We start from the raw sequence: 8,429 nt of genomic DNA on the forward strand, positions 1-8,429 counted from the left end.
GGCCATCCACTGTCTCAGCTCCCCGGCCCTCCGGGTGTTCCGTTCTGCAGACTCTGGGCACCGCCCTGTGGCAGCATCAGTAGGATGCCCTCCGGGGCCGGGAGGTATCACAGCTCACACCTCCGTGGGCTGGGAAGAGAGCAGGTGTGGGGCTGGAGCTTCTGCGTGGAGTGTGGGGCTATCTGAAGAAGCAGGCGCAGAACCCAGAGGCCGGGGCCCAGGCTTGCCCAGGGGGACACGCTGACAGGGTCATCGCTGACCATACAGCCAAGGCTGGACGGGGAGGCCCCATCCCCGTTAGTCAGCACTGGACAGCAGCTCTGGTGATGTGTGGGCAGGAGAGTGAAGTAAGAGGCCTTAAGAGCAGGAAAGAAAGCCAAGTGCTTCCAGGGGCATGATCCACTGCCGGAAAATCCACCAGAATCAGTTAAAGGCTGTTCTAAGCCATGGGAAAAGTCAGCCATGTGACCTGGTCAGAACGAATGTAGAGAAGCCCATGGCTCTCTTACAGGCAAACAACCCACCCGAAGCTACAATGGAAGAAAATGTCTGTGTAAAACAGCAACTGGTAAAAAAGATTAAGTAGCTCGAGGTGACTCAGAAATGTGCAAGATCTAGATGAGACTGGCCAGCCTTCCTGAACTAACCAGTACACTTAATAAAAATCCCCCCAAAATAGATAAACAACAAGGACCCACTGTATAGCACAGGGAACTATATTTAATATCTTGTGATAACCTATAATGGAAAAGAATCTGGAAAAGAACAGATACATATATGTGTCTAACCGAATCACTTTGCTGTTCACCCGAAACTGACACAACATCGTAAATCAACTACACTTCTGTTAAAAAAAATTTTAATCCACCTAAAATATGCCACGCAGCTTTTTATCGGAACCAATCAGATTTTAAAGTCCACACAGGGGACTTCCTTGGTGGCGCAGTGATAAAAAATCCGCCTGCCAATGCAGGGGACACGGGTTCGAGCCCTGGTCCGGGAAGATCCCACATGCCGTGCAGCAACTAAGCCCGCGTGCCACAGTGACTGAGCCTGCGCCCTAGAGCCCGTGAGCCACAACCACTGAAGCCCACGTGCCTAGAGCCCGAGCTCCGCAACAAGAGAAGCCACTGCGATGAGAAGCCCGCGCACCGCAAGGAAGAGTAGCTCCCACTCGCAGCAACTAGGGAAAACCCGCGCACAGCAATGAAGACCAAATGCAGCCAAAAATAAATAATTTTTTAAAAATAAATAAATAAATAAAATAAAGCCCACACAGAAAGGAAAGCATGAAAGAATGCCCAAATCTGGCCCACCGGCTGGTCTTGTGAGCTCTCAATGGTTTATGCACATTTTAATGGTTAGAAAATATAAAAAGAGTAGTTTGTGACACAGGGAAGTAATGAGATGTAGGTGTCAGTGTCCATAACTGCAGCTTTAATGGCACACAGCCGGTCCACCTGCTGACCTCTGTGACCACCTCTGTGCCCCGACGGCAGAGCTGGCTTGTGGCAACAGAGACCTGAGCCGTGAATCGTAAACTGCTCACTCTCGGGGCCACCCCTGCACTGGGCACCACGCAGCCAGACTTGGCCCCAGCTCCCCAGGGCTCCCTGAGTCCTGCCGCGTGCCAGGCTGTGCCAGGCTCCGGGAAGACGGGGGTCTGGGGTTGGGGGGTCCCTGCCCTGGTGAGCTGACCTTCCAGCCAGCGAGATAGACAGTAAAACATGTGACGTGGTGGGTTCTGGATGGGGCAGCCAGACAGGCTCTCTGGGAGGAGAACCCTAACAGACTCAGAGTGGCACAAGCGAGCCACACCAGCGTCTGGAGGGCGGGTGCTTTGGGAGACGGGAGAGGCAGGTGCAAAGGCCCCGGGGCAGGAACGGCCCTGGAGAGCGGTGCAGTCAGAGAGGGGACCCAGGGCTCATCAGACACCACGGTCACCCCCTCACAGGGCTGTTCTGTGGCAGGAGGGGTTGTAAGGCACAAGAGGCACCTCAGAGCCGGACCCATAACTGGAGCTGGTGAGAGGAGGAGGGACCTGCACTTGGCCGAGGAGCTGCGGGTCCAGGACCGCGAGGAGGTGCAAACCTGGAGAATTTGGACTTTGTGTTGACAAAGACTGTCCTCTTGACCGAGCTTCAGACGGCCTCCTGGAGCCCCGTCCTCCACTAGGCCTTGTCCTTGGGCCCCGCCTTCAGCCTGCCCAGCCCAGTGGTAGCCAGAATCCCCCCTGAATCAGTTAGGGGAGAGTGCCCACCCCGCCGAGACCTGATCAGCATCCATAGCCAATCAAATTCCTTCTCCCCGACCCTGATGTCCCCCACCCTGGCCTCGCTTCAGCAAGAATCGCCCTCACCTTAACGTCTGCTCTTCTAATTTTCCACCCCCTCCCCCGTCCTGCTCTTTGGCTATAACTCGCCTCGTCCTGTGGTATGTGGACGGGAGCCTGACCCCTCTCCCCTGCTGCAGCAGTCCTGAGTGGAGACCTTACCATCTGAACAAGTGTCAGAGCGATATCTTCTCTGACAGTGACCACCCACCCCGGTCTCACCCGGCCCCGGCCAGATCCCCAGCTCTCCCTGACCATCCTGAGACCACAGCCCAAGTCGGAGAGGGGCCCGACCCTAGACAGTGCCAGGGGCCAGCCTGAGACTCGGGGCACCCCTGTTTGTCGAGCCGCAATGCGTCCGATCATGGCGCCAGCTCCGTGAGGGCACCCACCACCCCCACCAGGAGGGCAGCTAGGCCCGACTTCATTAATCTAACGCTCGCTCACATGTCAAGGTGCACAGCAATTTCTGTAAAAATGATCTGGCTGCTAATTAGGCTGTTTATAACTTGTTTCCCTGGTCGCTAATGATAATTAACATGCAAATTAGCTCGGGGAGGGAAGGCTCTGGGGCCCCCAGTCCATTACCACGTTAATTTCTGTTTGCTTAAGCACCACAGATACAAATGGCGGCATTTAGTGTAATGGGCAAGATGATAATTATACCAACGACATTTTGAAAAGTCATTTTGGTGTGTTATTTTTCTGTGTGATTAATGCTTCCGTGCCTGGTTGATAAACTTCGTTAGTTCAAACCAATATAGGCTCCGTACACAAACCGGCCAGCAGGCGCGGCCCATTAATCTCCCCCCATCCCCTGATGGCTACAAAGTTTGGGAGGAAGGAAAAAGGCAAAGGAGAAAGTTGGGCAGCTTTGGGGGAAGGAGAACTTCCCGAACTTCTTGCTTTTAAGCAGCTGGTTCCTTGGAAACTGCTCTCACGGCCACGGCAGCTGGTAACTGTTTAAGGTGCTGAATTTGGGGAGACCTGTGACTCGAGGCCAGCCTCCTCTCAGGGAGCCGGGCCGGGCCTCACTCCTTCCTTTCTTCCTACCCTCCCTCCTTCCCTCCTTCCCTCCCACCTGTCAGGTAGGTGCCTGCTGGGCAGCAGCAACCTTGTCCTGCTGGAGCCAACATTCTAACAACAAAATCCAATAACAGACAAGTGGGCAATGCTGGGCAGTGAAGCAGGCGAGGGAGCAGAGGGGAACAGGGAGCTGTTTTAGATGAAACGGGGTCAGAGAAGGAAGTGAGGGAGGACGTGTGGCGGCAGAGAGGCAGGCAGTGCAAAGGCCCTGGGGCAGAAACAAGCTTGTCAGGGTACAGGGTGGGGCGGGCACAACAACAGAGCCAGTGTGGCTTAGCCGAATGACCAGGGTGCTGGGCGGGGCAGGTCCCAGGGGCAGGAGCTGTTGGTTTAGGGGAGCCCCAGAAGCCTCCCTGATAAAAAGAGGGGCCTTCTCCATCAGCCTAGGACCTCAACATCGCACACCTGTTCCTTCTAAAACGGGAGCTTCACCCACAATGTGCCCCTAAGGCGGAGGCTCCCTTGGCAAGCCAGGGCCACTGTAATTGAGATTAAGAGACAGGTGGGCGATGGGTGAGGAGAGCGCTGGGGACGCACCTCCCCGGCTGCATTATTGATGGAGGGATGATGATCGGTACAGGTGTGGTCCCCGTGCCAGCCTGAGGGCTGCTGGAAGGAAGCTGCCTGCAGGAAGCTCGGGGAGAGGCCAGAAGAGGGAGGGGTCCATGCGCATGGCTGGTCAGCAGAGAGGGGGAGGGGCCCGAGAGGAGGGGTCTCCCCGTCCCAGGCTCCCGGTTCCAGACTCCAGAGGACCGTGAGGCCTGCAAATCCTGCCGATCTGGCAGGAGGAATGAGAAGCTGAAATTTCATCTGGTGACAAACAAGCCCCAGCCCACCCCGGTCCCCTGGATCCCGCCAGTGTTCCTGTAGGTCCCCCATTGCTGTTCTGATGTGTTCGGCCACTGCGCCACAGGTGAGCCTCCAGGGCTGAGGGAGGGGCTTCTCAGAGCCGGGGGGATGTGGGGGGTGTGGCGGGGGGGGGCAGGTTTTCCTGAGCCCTGGCAGTCAGGGGGCTCTGAGTGGCTCACACACTCTGGGAGAGCACCCTGGGGAGGACAGGATGGTGGGGCTCGCTGAGCCCAGAGAAATGACCAGAGCTGCTCCTGGCTCCTGGGGAGAGAGGAGAGCACCCCTGAGAGCCCAAGGTCAGCTTTGGGGGAGTTGGGTGCAGTCTCAGGCTGTTGCTAAGAGCTCCCCTTTCTAACCGAGGTTGGTGGAGAAGCAGGGAGCCTGACTTGCTGGCCGGTGCCTGGGGAGGAGGGGGCAGGCATGTTGGAGGCCAGTAGGCTGGGGGTCCCAGGAGAGCTCCCAGGGAGACAGGAGGGGCTACATGGGCCCTCCCCTCCCTCGTGTGCGGGGTGAACAAGACCAGCTTGCCTCCAGGGTCGGGCCAAGGCCCCTGCTTGCAGCCTTGGCCATGGAGGCGGCTCACGGGCTTCAGGAGGCCCAGTAGCAGCCTCCGAGCCCCTGGTCCTCCCGGGGCCACAGCGGAGCCTGCAGGCAGGGCCACAGCGGAGCGGGACCAGACCTAGCACCCACCTCCTGATTTCGGGGCCCAGCGCTGGGATCAGGCCTGACCTTGTGGAGGCAGGTGCAAAGGCAGGGAATGGGCCAGGGTGAGCACATGCACCTGCTTTTGTGGAGGTGATGGGTAAACCGATGCCCTCCAGTCCCTCTCAGAGGAGCCCCGGGGGAGGGGCTCATGAAGATTCAGAATGAGCTCCCGACAGGGCCCGGGAGCTGGTCCCCGGGCAAGCGACCCCACTGCTCCGTGTCTTTCCATAAAAAGGGCCCAGGAGTGCCTGGCACACCCCACCTCGAAGGAGGTAAAAGCCACACAAGTGCAAGGTCAGCCTCAAGGCCATCACCTACCGTCCACTTTCATGCACCGCTTTTATTTCCAACTCCTTTGCCGCTCCTGCTACCACTGAAGACGGTTCTGGAAACGGGGGCTCAGCGCTCTCTCCAGCTGGCGGGCCTGTATCCCAGTCAGGGCTGGGACTAGGACGGTATCTGGAAAAGGGACCATGTGCTCCTACTGGGACTGACATGGGCGCTCACGTCCCTTGGGGCAGCCATTTCATGGCCGTCTCCGGGAGTGTAGGGAGTCCCTGCAGGGGACTGGGCGGCACCCCTAAACCCACCCGGGTCTGACCGCATACACTGGGGCGGCTGGGCAGGGAGAACGTCCTCTTTGGGGGCAGTAACGGCGCTCGGAGGCTGTCAGCTCAGGGTGCTTCTTGCTCCATTCCTGGCTCCGTGGGGCATCCATCCAAGCGTGTTCAGCTGGAGCCTTAACACTTCCATCACAGTGACACCCCGTGTGCCCCTAGAACAGTGGATGAGTCACAAACTCCCCACAAAGACGTGGCCTGGCCCGGCCCGGCCTGTCAAGGTTTTGAGGGGTACAGCAATGTGAAGGGCAAGTGCACTGAGTCACCTCCACCTGGATACCGGTAGAAATGGCGAGAATCCCACGGTAACGGACAGAAAGCAGCTTCCTTTTGAACTCAGTTGTCACACCACGGCCTGAAGCAACACACATCTGCACACAGGATACCTGCGCCTGGTCCAGCATCCTAAAGTTGCCCTGGGGTTACCTGTATCCAGGTGTGCCGCTCCCAGGTAGGGGCTGCGATCACAGCTTCTGGCCCACCGAGACCACTGGGCTCATCCGGCCAGCGCCCGAGGGTCCGCGGGCACCATGTGCCAGGGCAGAGGCTCGGGGGACTAGTCAGGCTAATGTGATAGCGAATGTCAGGCGGGGCTGCTGCCTCCACGCCCCGGGCCCTCCCCACAGCCCTGTGACAGCCCAGCTCCATTACCGCTCTTGCCTAATTAGGGTAATAAAATGAAAGTAATCAAAGCCATGGGAGATCTCTCACCGCTCAGCTCGGGTATTGTGCCTTTGTGAATGTCAAGGAACTAAAGAACGGGCCAGGAGCTGGACCTGGGGGCCAGGCCCTGCTGACCACCCCTGCCTGACCCTTGCAGACCTTGAGCCCAGACTGACTGTGCCCGTGGAGCCCTCCCTAAAGGGCTGGTGGGCCACATCCCAGCGGCCAAGACCCTGGGGAGGACATCAGAGGCAGCAGCCACCTCCCCTGCCCCTGCCCCACAGCATCCAGTGCACTAGTGGGCACTCCACCTGGTTCCCTGAGCCCCACAGAGGACCGGGGTTTCCCGGCATCTGGGAACCTTGGCATCTTGAATTGGGAGGGGCCCTAGCCCCAAACAGGACCACGTCTCCAGGGACGTGCAACTCGGCGACCTGCCCAGGGGCCCCTGCCAGGGCTGGGCTCAGCGTCTCGGACCCCAGTGCCCCAGCAGCCGTGCCCACCTCTGCACCTCTTCACACTTACCCTCCTTGCTGCTGGGAGTGGGTGAGTCCTAAAATATCGCCCCCACCCCATGCTGCCGGCCCTCCTCCACTACAGTCCAGGTGACCCTGGGCCAGCAGGTGCATGCCACAGCCCCTTAGGGCCACCTCCTGGGTCTCATCTCAAGAAGGGACAGGCCCTCTGCTCAGGAGTGGCACCCAGGCCATTGGGAGTGGAGGTGGCTGGGCGTGCACACAAGGGTCTGGTCTGTCTGCCCAGCTGGGAGTAGCCTGTGGGGAGGGAGACCCAGGGCCAGTAGGAAGACCTACAGGAGCCCAGGTGGACGGGGCAACTTGGGGGCCGGCTTCCTAGGAAGCAGCCTGCAGGAGGGGCACCAGACCGTAGAAAGGGGCCCTGAACCAGCCAGACAGTTCTGGGGATGGCAGGGGCCCAGGGCTCCTGCACCGCCCCGGAGCTCCTTCCTCACCTGTGAGTGTGATGAGGACGCGTGTGCGGCTAGCCCCAGGCTGCAGGCAGCTCCAGCCCGGCGCCCAGGAGCGCCAAAGCCCCTACCCTGCTCCCCAGACTCTGGGCTCAGGCTGCCCAGAGCCTGGTCCTGGGGTGGCGTCTCTCCCCGCCCCTCCCTGTGCTCTGGTGGGACAGGGGGGCAGGGTGCAAGGTCAGCGGGGCGCAGGGGGCCTGGGGGACGGGGCGGAGTCCGAGGCAGGGGCGCGCCTGGCCGCTGGGGGCGCCGCGGAGCCACCGAGCCGCCGGGGTGTTGACGGTGTCCCGGGAAACGGACCCGCCCTCCGGACCCGGGCGCTGCGGCGGTGGGCGCCTCTGGGAGCCCAGCCGCACGGACCCTTGGGCAGGGCCGCGTCCACCGCCCCTCCACCCGGCCCACAGCAGGTGGGGTGGCTCGAGCCTTTCCCTTCCCCGCGCGCCCCGCACGGCCTCGGAGCACAGGCGAGTGTGAGCGCGTTTGCACATTGGGGGGCGCCTGTGTGTGCACATGCGTGTGAGCGCGTGCGTGTGTGTGTCTCAGTGTGTGTCGGAGAGCATACACTGGGCGGGGGGCTTGTTTGCAGGCACTTTGGGATCCAGGAGAGAAAGGACCATGAGCAATTCGTTCTTCAGGTCAGAAGGTTTGGGGACGGGGAGAGGCACGAGACAGGGCTGGTCCTGGAACTGACCTCAAGACCTGACCCTCCGGCCTGGGCCATCGTGGCTTCCCACTGCCACCCAAGAGCCGGCCAGGTGCCCCTCACCACCCCAGCACCCGCCGCCCCCCCCCCCATTGCCCCGGTGCGGGAGGTGGGCACGGCTGTGGTCCTGAGGTTGGGTGAACAATAGAAACTTAGATCCCTGAGAAGACGTCAAGAAGGCCTGTGTGAGCTGGATTGATGGAAGGGGGTCCGCCTTCCTGAGGGGCTCTGTGCAGGGAGGGGCAACAGGTGGAATGAGGGCCACCCAGCTCCTCCCTGGGTGGATCCTCCGGGGTCAGATGTCCACAGAGGGCCCATTGCTGAGTGGGCCCATTCTGCAGAAGAGGAAGCTGAGACCTAGAGGCAAAGAGCCGGCTGGGGGCCCAGCTTGGGAGGCGCCCCAGCCCCATGGAGACGCCTGCAAGGCAGGCACCCCCATGCCCCTTAACGGTTGAATTCACCCTGCCTTCACTCGGGGGCTCTGCG

This window comes from Delphinapterus leucas, chromosome 1 (assembly GCF_059928025.1).
Source record: "Delphinapterus leucas isolate spDelLeu-1000000601 "Yukka" chromosome 1, BTC_Dleu_Yukka2, whole genome shotgun sequence".
NCBI classification, from domain to species: domain Eukaryota; kingdom Metazoa; phylum Chordata; class Mammalia; order Artiodactyla; family Monodontidae; genus Delphinapterus; species Delphinapterus leucas.